The sequence below is a fragment of the Giraffa tippelskirchi genome, chromosome 6 (assembly GCF_054371585.1).
Source record: "Giraffa tippelskirchi isolate mGirTip1 chromosome 6, T2T-mGirTip1v1.2.pri, whole genome shotgun sequence".
In the NCBI taxonomy this organism is placed as follows: domain Eukaryota; kingdom Metazoa; phylum Chordata; class Mammalia; order Artiodactyla; family Giraffidae; genus Giraffa; species Giraffa tippelskirchi.
Genome location: NC_137280.1, coordinates 19,198,181 through 19,212,726, shown reverse-complemented (window position 1 = coordinate 19,212,726; position 14,546 = coordinate 19,198,181). Strand labels below are relative to the sequence as shown.

Below are 14,546 nucleotides of genomic sequence, written 5' to 3'. Positions count from 1 at the left end.
TAATTCCTAAAATATTGATGTTCACTCTTGCCATCTCCTGTTTGACCACTTCCAATTTACCTTGATCCGTGGACCTAACATGCCAGGTTCCTATGCAACATTGCTCTTTACAGCATCAGACTTTACTTCCATCACCAGTCACATCCACAACTGGGTGTTGTTTTTGCTTTGGCTCTGTCTCTTCATTCTTTCTGGAGTTATTTCTCCACCCTTCTCCAGTAGCATATTGGGCACCTACCAACCTGGGGAGTTCATCTTTCAGTGCCCTAACTTTTTGCCATAACATAAAATAATGTTTCCATAACATAACATAATGTTTCCATAACACTAAACTATTGCCTCTCTTCCATTTGTAAGAGTCTAATTTACTTACCAAATTAAAAAAAAAGCTTATAATGATTACTACAGTTGGAACAATATCACCCAAAATAGCCAGGAAATAAATATATTAGTTTATCCTTTGATGTGGGGTAGGGGATGGTTAGATTGAAACTCAAACCAAGTCTTGCATCAGTTAGTATGTTTTCTTGGCTGTAAGTATTCAGAAAATCAAACTAACAGTGGCTTAAACCAGTAGGGATTTATTTGTCTCATAGAATTAGAAGACAGGAGGTCAGATCTCCTGCTGAATGATGTCATCAAATACCTTGGCCTTTTCTGTCTTTCTGTTCCCTCAAACTTAGCCTCATACTTTGGACCTCACACTTTGGACTCACAGATCATGGTCATAATATGTCTACCACAGTACCAGATACCACAGTCACATTTAAAACATAAAAGAAAGATGGATGAGGGTGGTATGTAAGAAGGTGGCATCAACCAAATCTCTTTCTTTTTAGGAAAGAAAAGCTTTCCTGGAAGCCTCACAGTAGATCCCTGTTTAGGCCATGTTGGCCAGAATGGGTCACATGGCCAGCTGCAACTGTAAGGCCAGTAGAAAGAAAATATTTTGCATTTCTAACCTCTCCAGTAGAGAGTTGGGAATGAAGAAGAGGAAGGGAGTGGGTTTTAGACTACTTGTATTTTACTGTTTGCCAAACTTTTTCTTGTACAAACATTACAAAGACTCTTAGATGAGGAAATAAAAGAACTGATTTTATGGGTAATAAACAAGAATGTGGATGCTATAAGACTCCTCTTCCAACTGTCTTCATCTAGGAAGGTGTGAAGTTGCCTAAATTTCCACTTCATTTAAAAAAAAAAGAAAACTGATATTCTACCTTAAATATTTTGTGGCCTTCCTTTCCAGGTCATAAAAGATCTTCATGCATATTGACTCATTTGGTTTTCCTACATTTAAGAGAAAGACAGTGAAGACTGGGGATGATGGGGAGATGAGAAACAATTTACTCACCAAATTTAGAAATGTAAGAGGTCCTGATCTGGAATTCAGGGTATTTTAGCAAAGTATTTTGTCTCTACTATTTTTCGTTCCTGTAAATGCCCAATTAAACACATACACTTACGTGCGTGCATGCACGTGCACACACACACACAGATTATAAATAGTCACCACCAGCATAGGGGAAAGCAGAAGCAAGTACCTAAACCTTGGCCTGAGCAAAAGAAGGTCGTGACTGAATACCCAATGCCAGGAAAAGAGGGAAATTATTATTTTCCTAGGGAATACAAATCTCTTTAAAGTTATCACACTTGAAAAATGGATTTATGCAGCAATATTTCAGGGAACAGTGGTCAGATTTATGATGACATAAAATTCATTGAATTTACAAAAAAATTCAGCTTCCTCTTTGTTATCCACAGAACCTATCTTACTCAAGCAGGCAAAATAAGCTTAACCTTGACGAATTGTCTCCCTGCAGCAAATGCTTGCATCAACTGGCAGATTTTCCCAGCTATGGATTGTAATTACTTTCTTAATTTTGAAGAACAAATTAAATGGCTGTATAAGGATCTGAATATTACCATCCACAAATCTTTCTGCTAACTGATTACTATGAGTTATCATTAAGTGGGCTTTCCATGTTTCATAAGCATTTCCTGTGCTGGTGCATCCTTTGTGATACTACATATTGCCTCTGACAAATAATTCAAAAATAAAATATGAGCCTCAAAGAAAATGAAGCCAACTGTGTGGTAGAATAGATTTCAAGGAAGAGTTTAATAATATCTTTAGGGTGAGGAACTTTAAAAAATACATTTTCTGAGGCAAAAAGATAGTAGCTTTAAGATTTGAATGTAAATATTAAAATAAGTTTTAACAAAAGAACAAAAGCCTTCATAAAGTGCAATGTTGATAAGTTTTGCATTTGAGCTTTAATAACTTGGGTGGCAGTTGTGATAGAAATAATCTGTAAATATCACTTAAAGGCAAAATATATTCTTTTCTCCCAGGCTGAAATGCACTTCTAATCTACTAGCCAAAGGGCACACTTTAACTATCTCTATGGCAACCTTTTTTTTTTTCTTCATTTATCTCAGTGTCTGAAGAAAGAACACGCTGTGTACAGCTGGGTAATGCAGCTGTCTCAGACTTCAATAAATTCACTTTTACATGCTATTTACAGATTTCTATCATATCTACAATCTCAGATATTAAGGCTAGATATACACAGGGTCTTCATAAAGTTCTTCTACAGATATCTGGTTATATTAATTCCCTTTGACAAATTCTTACAGTCCAGTGCTTTATATTTGAAAAGTACATCCTAATCATCCCCATTTATCTTTCCAATATCCGTAAGAATGGAGTAAGCTCCAGACAGGGGAAGTGTTGGCTACTATTGAAGGCACAAGAGTCTGCTGACCTTTTTTTACAACAATCAGAAGTTGAGAAGGCAGAAAATCATCTTGTGGCAAATTCCATAACAAAGAAGGACAGCCAAAGATGTAGAAGTGAGACTCAAATATTGGAAACAAGAGAAAGAAAGAGTTAGACCCACTAGCTTCCAGACTTGGAGACTAATAATAGCTAGCCCATAAATGGTGAATTAAGAGTACTGGGCACGGGATAAATATTTTACATACTTTGTTGTTGCTGTTTAGTCATTCAGTCATGTCCCTCTTTTGTGACCCCATGGACTGCCAGGCTCCTCTGTCCATGGAATTTCCCAGGCAAGAATACTGGAGTGGGTTGCTATTTCCTCCTCCAGGAGATCTTCCTGACCCAGGGATCGAACCATATGTCCTGCATTTCCTAAACTGGCAGGTGTATTCTTTACTACTGCGCCACCTGGGAAGCCCATGATTGTCTAACAAATTATAATCATTCATTCATTCATTCTTGATTTCATGCTTTATGTATTTAATGGACAACTGCTTAGTGGTAGGTACTGTGCTAGTGATTGGAAAAACCAAAGTAAACGAGACCAAGGGTTTCCCTCATGGTCCAGTGGTTAAGAATCCACCTGCCAATGCAGGGGACATGGGTTCAAACCCTGGTCCGGGAAGATCCCACATGCCTCAAGGCAACTAAGCTAGTGCGCCAAAACAATTCAGCCAAAAATAAATAAATAAATCTTAAAAAAAAAAAAAAAGACCGATATAAGCCCTACCTTCAAAGGGTTAACTTTTTTAGTCTAATGTAGTATAGAGTCCATGTTTAAGAAGTGATAATAGGTAATACATGTGCAGTATGTGTTACATACTAGGCACTTTTTGACAGATGTTATTTCATTTAATTCTCCCAACATCCCTACCACTTTACAGATGAAGAAACTCAGTCAGAGCTAGAGGTGGAGTAATTTACCCAAGGTTATAATCCTTGTGATTGGCAAAGTCAGGAATTTGAACCCAAGCATCCTAACTTGAGGAACCACAATCTTACTACTGTACTATTATTTCTCTTATTGAGAAATTGCTTATTGAAATAGGTTGATTAGAGACCTCTCTCGTTGACTCTCAGAACTATTGGATAACTTTTGGATACATTTTGCTTAGAGAAAGTCCTAATGAGAAAAGAATGAAAGAAATAACATCTACTCAAGATATAGGGAAGATGGGGGTTTTGAGGGATGTGACAAAGTAGAGAAGTCAGGGAGCTGAGAACACAGCTGAGGATAAAACAAGCATAGTCTGCATCACCATTAAGCACTCAGTTAGAGAAGCTCTCAGAGATTTCATAATGAGAGGCATTCCTGACTTGTGGGGTCCAGAAAGTTTTTTCTGAGGAAATGGTGCTTGAGAAAATCTGAGGAATTTGGGACAAGCCCTTAGGATAGAAGAAAAAGTTTGTGGACATTTTGAGGCAGGAGAAAGTTCAATGTGATCAAAGAACTGAGAGAAGATCAGTTGTCTGAACACAGAGATGGAGGAGTTTGGCACAAGATGGCGATGTGATGTTGGTTGAGAGACCAGACCACGCTGAGAACCTTGGGCTTTCTTCTAATGGCAACAGTCAGCTACAAAAAGGTTTTTAAACGTAGGAGAATCATGGTGAAATTTGCTTTTTGGAAAGATTACTTTGGCCAAACAGTAGAGAACAAGTTAAAAGAGAGAGAAATTTATGTAGAAAAAGGTCTATTAGGGAGCCACTGCTTCCTAATTGTACTTTGAGTGAAGTTTGGTGGTAGGCTAGATTGGGATCTTGACAGTGGAGATGGAGAAGAGAGAAAAGACTCAAAGATAATTAGAAGGTATTTAGGACTTAATTACTAATGAAAAAAGATGGAAGAGCCAGAGACATCTAAAGGTAGAAATCTAACATTTGGGTAATTAACAAACCAATTAGTGGAACAATGCTAGCAAGTTGCAGAGCAGACAGAAGAAGCTGGAGGTTGCATGTAGATGATGGTATGACAGGTGGGGGAGAAGGCAAGGATTGATACCTAGGATGACAGTAGGAAGAGGAGTGTGGGTGGGGAGGTTCCTAAAGCTTCTTGGCCACTTTCAAAAACACTTCTTAAATATTTTACTAAAATTCACTTTAGCTCCCTTGTGCAGATATACTGATAAAGGTAGAATTTGAGCAGATATTTTAAAATGGAGAAGTTATTAGCCAATTCATATATTAAGATCCTGTTAATATTTTATTTATCGACACAAATAAACTTTGAGCTGAAATCTCTTTTACTTACTAAACCATCACTGCCAACATTGGCACTGAAAGAGCAGTGTCTATTCTACCTGAAATTCCCTTACAAAAGTTTATTTATAAGACTACTATTTGATCCTTGGAGAAGGCAATGGCACCCCACTCCAGTACTCTTGCCTGGAAAATCCCATGGGTGGAGGAGCCTGGTAGGCTGCAGACCCATGGGGTCGCTAGGAGTTGGACATGACTGAGCGACTTCACTTTCACTTTTCCCTTTCATGCACTGGAGGAGGAAATGGCGACCCACTCCAGTATTCTTGCCTGGAGAATCCCAGGGACGGTGGAGCCTGGTGGGCTGCCGTCTATGGGGTCGCACAGAGTCGGACACGACTGAAGCGACTTAGCAGTAGCAGTAGCATTTGATCCTTAGAAAACAATTTCTAATAGAACAAGTTATAAATTGTGAATGAGTTCCCAAACCAGCTTGTAAAAAGTTATTTTAAGCCTTAATACAGCTAGAATAGAATATCAGGGCTTTCCTGATAGCTCAGTTGGTAAAGAATCTGCCTGCATTGCAGGAGACCCCAGTTCTATTCCTGGGTTGGGAAGATCCACTGGAGAAGGGATAGGCTACCCACTCCAGTATTCTGGGGCTTCACTTGTGGCTCAGTGGGTAAAGAATCCACCTGCAGTGAGGGAGATCTGGGTTCAATCCCTGAGTTGGAAAGATCCCCTGGAGAAGGGAAAGGCTACCCACTCCAGTATTCTGGCGTGGAGAATTCCATGGATTGTATAGTTCAGTTCAGTTGCTCAGTCGTGTCCAACTCTTTGTATAATCCATGGGGTCACAAAGAGTTGGATACGACGTGGCGATTTTCACTTGCTACTTGCTTGCTACAGCTAGAATAAGAATCTATATAAATCATGTTGAAGAGATCCATCACATTTATTTGACAAGCTCCATCAAGCATCTGTTAGATTCTATTTATGTGCCGAGAAATCAATAATAAACAATACAAAGGTCTTCGCAGTCTAGTTGGAAACAAAGGGCTGAGATAGGAGTGATGACAACAAGGTTTTCTTTCCTCTTCTACATTTACTCCTTTCTCATTTCCCTATCCCAGAAGTGGAAAGCAGAAACTGCCCAGGGAACGTTAAGAGAGTGAAGTTTAGTAAAGGTAAATGTGATACTTTCCTTCCTGCCCCTTCTCCCCTTCCCAGATGCTGCCAGAAATTGCTCAGTAATGTCTGACTCTTTGTGACCCCATGGATTGCAGCATGCCAGGCTTCTCTGTCCTTCACTATCTCCTGGAGTTTGCTTAAACTCATGTCCATTGAGATGGTGATGCCATCCAACCATCTCATCCTCTGTCATCCCCTTCTGCTCCTGCCTTCAATCTTTCAGTCTTTTCCAATGAGTTCTTCCCATCAGGTGGCCAGAGTATTGGAACTTCAGCTTCAGCATCAGTCCTTCCAATGAATATTCAGGGTTGATTTCCTTTAGGATCAACTGGTTTGATCTCCTTGCTGTCCAAGGGACTCTCAAGAGTCTTCTCAAGCACCACAGTTCAAAGGCATCAAAAGCAAGAGGTGCTGTGCTTAGTCGCTCAGTCATGTTTGGAAAGCTCACTACCCTTCTCATATACCTCACTCTATATATTGTATTGATTCATGAGGCCACTCATCTGAATTCTTTATGATAATATAAATTGCTATATTAATATTATTGTTTAGTCACTAACTCATGTCCAACTCTTTTGCGACCCCATGGACTGTAGCCCACCAAGCTCCTCTGTCCACAGGGATTCTCCAAGCAAGAATACTGGGGTGGGTTGCAAAGTCCTCCTCCAGGGGTTCTTCCCAACCCAGGGATCAAACCCAGGTATCCCGCATTGCAGGTGAATTCTTTACTGTCTGAGCCACTAGGGAAGCAGAGTTACAAATGAAAAGAGAAAAGGAAAAACACATCCCCAATAGGGGAAAAAAAAAAATCCCCATTGAAATCAGAAGAGGAGGGCTTCTCTGGTGGCTCAGTGGTGAAGAATCCGCCTGCCAATGCAGGAGACACGGGTTCATTCCTTGATCCGGGAGGATCCCACATGCCTCAGAGCAACTACGGCCTTGCACCACAACTATTGAGCCTGTGCTCTAGAGCCTGGGAAAAGCAACTACTGAAGCCGGTGCACTCTAGAGCCCGTGCTCTTCAACAAGAGCAGCTACTGCAATGAGAAGCTTGCACACCACAACTAGAGTAGACTCTGCTTTCTGCAACTAGAGAAAAGCCTGAGCCGCAATGAAGATCCAGCACAATCCAAAAAAAAAAAAAAAAAGTCAGAAGAGGAGGCCATTCATATGCAACATACCCCCAAATCAATACAGGGCTTCCCGTTCTTTGTAGGGTTCTCACTCAACTGTTTCGTTGTTGTCGTTGTTTTTTTAAGAAAATTAATTCTCCAAAAGGCAAGATTTACTTACGGAAAACTAATAAATTAGAATCATTCCTAATGTAACAACCAAAAGGCAATCTCCTATTAAATTAATTAGCCGAAAGCTATATGTTTGTTCTTGAAAGCAAAGAGAAACTGACTATTGCTAACTTCAGCAGGAAAGGAATCTGTTGGAAAGATAGAGGATAGGTTACAGATTGGATGGGAGGGCTACACTCCAAGCTTGAAAATTTGAGAGGAGCCAGAAAAAGTCAGGGAGCAGGAACTAGGCCAAAGTCCCACTGCAAGAATCGTCTATTTGTGATATCTCGGTGGACATGACTGCCATTTTTGCCCTAGGCTAAATGCTAGATGCACCTCCACGTGTGAATTCAAAACTGTCCCTGTATAATAGCTTCACTAGCCTCAGATTCAAAGCACTGAGTAGGAGCATCCAATTGGCTTTTCCCATAAGGGAATGGGGAGAGGAAATGTCTGGATCCATCACTTTCAATAATCACACAGTGTGGATTTCGTCAGAGTAGATACCAGGCAGCCACAAACAGGACACATGCCCCCTGTACTCGGCTTCTGGTAATTTACTAAAGTGTTATTTTAATGAAAGTGTTGAATTTCAGCCAAGGATTTCAAAAGTGTAGGAGAAACAAAGAAGTTCTGCCTAAGGGTCAGCCACTTACTGACTCAAATAACACCACCCATGTTTACCTTTGACTGAGTCTTAGCTCTTGAAACACACATCTTTGTCAAAATTGCCATTGCCTCCATGTGGCATTGTCTCATTAGAAACCCTCAGCAATCTGAAGATATAGGTATATCATTTTATATACCCATTTTACATATGATATGACTGAATCTCAGGATAAAGCATTTTGCCTATAATCACAAACTATAGGCCTAATTGGTATTATGCAATATAAACAGATTTGTGTAATTAATTTTTCCACCCTATACACCCTATATACCCTAATTTAAGTAAAACATGATTAATAAAATTATTTTCAAATATATATTTCATCTATAAGGAACATTTCACATTTTTTCTTCATAAAAGGAATGATAGTGATTTGAAAGTCCCTGATGGATGGATAGGAAATTTCTTCTCTACAATAGAAATTGAGCCCATTAATTATAAATCAGAATGGATAATGCTATTCAAAGCTTCACATTTCACCTGGAAGGAATCTAATTAACAAGAGTGCTTTTTATAAATTAATTTCTGACCTATTTCCTTATAGAATTGAAATGACTCAAATATGTTTGCTCTAGTTAGTTGTTATATTTGAGCTTGAAACTTTCATATTTGGGATTCTATGTACAGTGATAACACATGTAAGTCCAAATGAATTTCTTAACTAAGATTACAGATGATGAGAACAATAGCTTTGAGGAATGTGTATTACCATCCTGCCAAACTCAATATTTCAGCTTAAATTCTCTACCAATTCTAATTGTTGAAGGGCACTTTTTCACAAAACTAATGTGATGTTTTGATTAAGGAATCCTTAGGGAACTGTTTCTTCATGAGGAAGTTCAAGGTGTTAAAGCCAACAAAAAGCTTCAAAAATCATGCAAAGCAAGGTTTCCCGAATGTGTTAGCAGGACAACAACATCTCTGTACAGAGTTTCTATTTTAACCCTGTTAAGGGTGAAGATAAAATTCCCTTAGAGGTAATTCTGAAGTTGGCAAAGTTTGTTCTCGGGTGCAAGGCCTGCTGGGACCTGAGCAGTAAGAAGAAGGTCTGACCTGACAACACAAGGGCTTTCAGTTCAGTTCAGTTCAGTTCAGTCGCTCAGTCGTGTCCGACTCTTTGCAACCCCATGAACCGCAGCACGCCAGGCCTCCCTGTCCATCACCAACTCCCTGAGTCCACCCAAACCCATGTCCATCGAGCTGCTGGTAATGCCGTAGTGCTCTCAGAGATGCTGTGGTTTAGCAAGCTTGAGAAGAATTCAGGGGATCTTTTGTAGTTGGTCAGAGCACGGAGGAAGGGTTTCCAAATGGTGTTCAGTGTAGGAGCCAGAGAGGACACCTACCAATGTCCATTATGCCAGTGAGTGGGGCCCAGCTTGCAGGATTCAGCGTGTGGGAGGCCAGTTTAATAGGAACTAGTTAGAGTTCCATGGCAGTACTCACCACCAGGCTCAGGGTGAAACCACAAGGAGAAAGGAGGGCTGGGGTCTACACCCAGACCCAGGGAGACATTGAGAGTCTTAGAGAGTCTAACTGAATTTCAAGCCTTCCTCGTACTTCCTACCTCAGTTAGAAGCAGCATACACAAGACTGGGATGTGTTTGGGGGAGCACCAGGAGACCTGGAGTAGAGGGGCTAAGAAAGCAGAGGTAGTCAAAGTCAGTTGAGGCAGACATCAATCTCCTCTTTCTGTGCCCTTATATCAACTCAAGAGTGACCTGTCCCACACTGTGCACTCCCAAGTCCTTCCTATTTTCTTCACCTTCTCACCCATATCAAAATACTGATATGGTTTATTTTGATATGATTGCAAAATACTGATTGCTATCAGTTTTGATAAGTAAGTAGTGAATGGTCTTAAGCATCTTGAGGGACTTACCTCCCCAGAGCTCATTCTGAAGTTGTCCCACCTCTAACCCATGCTACAAGAGTGGTCAGGGCAAGATCTGCTGACCAGGGTCTCTGATGTGACTCTGCCACAAAGGACTCTGCCCCCAAGTAAGTGATTCCAACTAAGGCATTTTCCTCTCTTGAGAACTGAAGTTGAGAGACATAGAGGTAAGGAGCCAATTGATGGGTCATTGAACAACCATATTGGATCAGGCCAAGGAAGCCATTTGTGGACTTAAAGAGTTGAAGTTACAAAAGAGCAGAAATTACAAGCAATGAGAAGGCAGCTGGTAGAGAACAGACAGGGCAGATGCTGAAGGAATCCCGTTTCCTTGTGGCTCTCCAGCGCCCAGCTCCAGAGCCCTGGCCTCTGGCTCAGCTGTGTTGGGGTCTTGTCCTTGGGTTTCTGCAAGATTCCTTCCCACGATTTTCTTAAACTGCCTTGGGGAAAATACTCTTCCTTGTAACAACATTAACACTCAATCTACAACAGAACTACAGTGTGTTTAAATCGATGTATTATCCAATCCTTGTATTTCCAGTCTTTGTGTTTAATTACAATAAAGAATTGTGTTTTTTTTTTTTAAGTGGGGCTGAGGAGGGGGAACCACAAAATCAGTTAAGCTTATTTTTGAAATTTGCCCTAAAAATAAAATTGACCCCCTCTCCTTTGTTTGAATGAATTATGGGCATAAAGATCAGAAGACATCTTCCCTTTTCCCTGCAGCCAGTCTTCTCCCTCATCCTTTGCACACACGGCTGTATGTGCAGGCACTTGCCACTGGCTGAGCTTGCCCGGGCCATCCACCCAGACCTGCAGAGCACCCTGTTCTGGCTCAGCATTTCCATTGCTCACACCCACCTTTATCTTTACCTACCACTAGTCTTTTCTGCCCTGTGTCCTAAGACCCTGCCTCTATATGTTTTTGTACTTTTTGATCCTTAATCTTTAGTGCCTAGTCAAACTCCTATCCTCAACTCTCTTATCTTCCTGGAGAATATTAGCCCAAATCTTATATATTATTAGATCTAGGTAATAAGTTGTTGGTAACATAGCATTGCTGTAACAGCTTCTTTCCTTCACAGTGATATATCTGAATGAGGGATCACAGATTTATTTTGAAAACAGCTCTGCTGTGTTTCTACTCACTAGGCAACATGCCAGAACTAGCAGCAATGGATAGTCGTTGCTCACCTCTGGAGGCTTCTTCATCTCCAGCAGGAAATTAGGCTCTTCCTCTTGGGAGCTGCCATAGTATCCTACAGGCATCAAAATGTACTGCAATGACTTGTTTTCATGTACATATCCTTTAAGATTGTGCTCCTTCTTATGGCCTTCTTCTGGGGGGTTCTTAGGAGAATTGAAAGTAAATTAATTTAAAAGCATGCAAAGCATTTGCAGTGTTGTGAGTATTCCATAAACATCAGCAGCTATTGTTACTATTACAATTATTATTAATTACAAAGTTTGCTTCCTTCCACCTAGGTTTCTGTCTGGGTATCTCTGTGGGTGATGTGCCATTCAAAAATAGGAAATTAAAAAGGAGGTGACATTTGGGAGTTGGAGTAAAATAATGAGTTCATTTGGGGACATTAGCTTCAGTGCTTGTGAAGAGACCCAAGTATGAAGCAACTTAAAAACACACACTTCCTTTGCTGGAATAAATGCTGACTCTGAGAGAATGGTCATTCATTCATTCATTTGTTCCATGAACAAGTTCTTGGCCCTGATTTAACTCTAGCTGTTCAGTAACTTTAAGGGACAGAATCAAAGTAAATGTAATGTTTATTTATTTATTTTTTTTTAATAAATTTATTTATTTTAGTTGGGGGCTAATTACTTTACAATATTGTAATAGTTTTTGCCATACATTGACATGAATCAGCCATGGGTTTACATTTGTTCCCCTTCCTGGACCCCCCACCCACCTCCCTCCCCATCCCATCCCTCTGGGTCATCCCATTGCCCCGGCCCTGAGCCCTTGTCTCATGCATCGAACATGGAATGGTGTTCTGTTTCACATACGATAATATACATGTTTCAATGCTATTCTCCCAGAACGTCCCACCCTCACCTTCTCCCTCAGAGTCCATAAAATTGTTCCATGCATCTGTGTCTCTTATTCTGACTCGCATATAGGGTAATGTTTATTTTTAAATGTATATACCATTAGCACTACTATGAATATTATAATACCAAAAAACTGAATAACACTGGTCAGTTAAATATTTTCAAATTCTTTTCTCCAAATAATCAAATATTTATTTAGTACCTTCTAACATGGGGCTTTACGGTCCTGGATAAATCATCAGTGTTCACTGGGTAGCAATCAGTTTTAGATTCATTACTCAAACATCCAAACTGACCATGAATGTTCTCTAAGGGGTTAAGATGCCCGATTTCTTGATTATCCCTTGACCATAACCAGTCCTCAAATCTCCTTAGTATGTAGATGTTGCACTAGTTATAAAAAATATCCCTAATCTGTTCCATAATTGTAAAACTGTAGAAGAAAATAGAGGAGGAGGAGGAAGTGGGGGAGGTGGAAGAGAGAAAGAAGGGAGGGAGGAGGAAGGAAAGAAGGAAAAGAAAGAAAGACTGTTCTATGTTCACATCATTCAGTGGGTGGCGGGTAAGGGAAATTGTTCTTTTCCCTTTCTTTTTTCTGAAAATAAGATAATGAGTGGAGATTATTTTTAAAAAAGTACATTCAATAACAATCTGCGTCCTCTGGCTCTATCGCAGAAAATTGTCCTGGCAGTGACTAAGTGGCAAGAATTAATAACAAGGCATTTGATGCAACTTTTCTTTCCTGAAGGGCTACTGTAAATCCTTTGTGTTTACTAACATTTCTCTATCTTCTTAAGCAACACTTTCATATCACCACCATTCTTATTTTCTCCCTCAGTGTTCTATCCTGATTACCTCACTTTTCAAACATCTCTGTGCATTTTACTCCAGAAGATTTTGACTGGAAAAGTTATTATGGTCAAAATCATGCTCCCATTTCTAGATTAGTAAAAAGCTCAAATTAAAGGAAATCGCTCATATCTTTAAACAGTCAGGTTCTCTTAAGAGCTATTCCCTGAGATGTCACTATGGAAACCACAAGTTGTATCAGGAGGTCTGCCAGTGACTCAGCAGGTGGTGCTTGCCTTCAAGTCAATAGTACCTAGTGCCCTGACAAGATGCCAGACAAACAGCACACTATGGGTGTTCCATTTTTTAGGTGGTAAACACTCTGATGTTCACTGGGCTCAGACGCAACCAGATTTTAGATCAGCCAAAACACAAGCAGGACAAAATGCCAACAAAGAGAAAGATCCAAATCAAGTGGTGAACAAGAATGGAAAAAAAAAGTTAAGCAAGCTGCTATTCTACTCAGTTTTGTAAATCACTTGAAAGTTGGCCTCAGTGACTGAAACTGGTTACTCCAAGGAGGTGGTAAGGGAAGGATGCGCTTTCATGTTAGGCTCTTTCCTGCCTGCAATCTTTTTTTTTCTTAATGAATTATAAACTGTTAAACATTTGTAGTTTTGAATTTTGATTAAAAAAAAAAAAGAAGAAACTGGGCTTCCCTGGTGAAGAATCTGCCTCCAAATGCAGGAAACATGGGTTCAGTTCCTGATTCGAGAAGATTCCACATGTCTTGGAGCAACTAAGCCCGTGCGACAACTGCTGAGCTCATTCTTTCAAGCCAGGGAACCACAACTACTGAAGCCTGTGCACCTAGAGTCTGTGCTCTGCAACAAGAGAAGCCATGGCAATGAGAAGCCCAAGCACCAAGGCTAGAGAGTAGCCCCCAGCTCACCACAACTAGAGAAAAGCCTACGCAGCAACAAAGACCTGGTACAGCCTTAGATAAATAAATAAAATTTATATATATATATATATATAATATATATAAAGATTGTGTATGTATGTATGTATATATATATATATATATATATATATATAAAAATAAGGATCTTCGTTGGAATTTCTGTAGCAGTTTGGCTAAATATGACTGAAGCAGAGTCTTTTGACAGTGGCACTATTGACATTTTGGACCAGATAATTCTCCTCATGGTGATGCTGTTTTATCCATTGTAGGATGTTAGCAGCTTCCCTCTCAGGCTTCTACTCACCAGATGCCAGTGACAATGTTACTGAGCCCAAGCTCCCTCTGCTAGCCACATGACAGGCCAGTAAAGTGGGAGATGAGTTGTTGAAGCAAGGAGTAACAACTTTAATCAGAAAATTAGCAGATGGAGAAAATGACAGACTAGTATTTAAAAAAACTATCTTCTTTCGAGTCTGAATTTCTCAGTTACTTTTATACAGACAAAGGGGAGGGGGAGGGGCCCACTGTGGTTCCAACCAATGGCTGAACAGGACCACTAACGGTTGCTGGTTGATAGTTGCTCCCTAACGGTCACTTGCTTGGGGGAGGGGCCCACTGCGGTTCCAACCAATGGCTGAACAGAACCACTAACGGTTGCTGGCTGACAGTTGCTCCCTAAGGGCCACTTGCTTGGGGGAGGA

General features: G+C 40.3%; 1 protein-coding gene across 4 annotated transcripts in view; it reads right to left on the bottom strand.

Annotated features, from left to right (window-relative positions):
• RIMS2 (regulating synaptic membrane exocytosis 2) overlaps nt 1–14,311 on the bottom strand; it is a 629,392-nt gene extending 615,081 nt beyond the window's left edge. For all 4 annotated transcript variants that reach the window (XM_081502233.1, XM_081502232.1, XM_081502237.1 and 1 more), the window contains exons 1-2: nt 14,150–14,311; nt 11,217–11,372 (exon numbers count right to left, since the gene is read on the bottom strand). The gene's annotated coding sequence lies outside the window, so the exon portion shown is untranslated. The remainder of the gene's footprint in view (nt 1–11,216; nt 11,373–14,149) is intronic.
• Between the last annotated feature and the right edge of the window lie 235 nt (nt 14,312–14,546).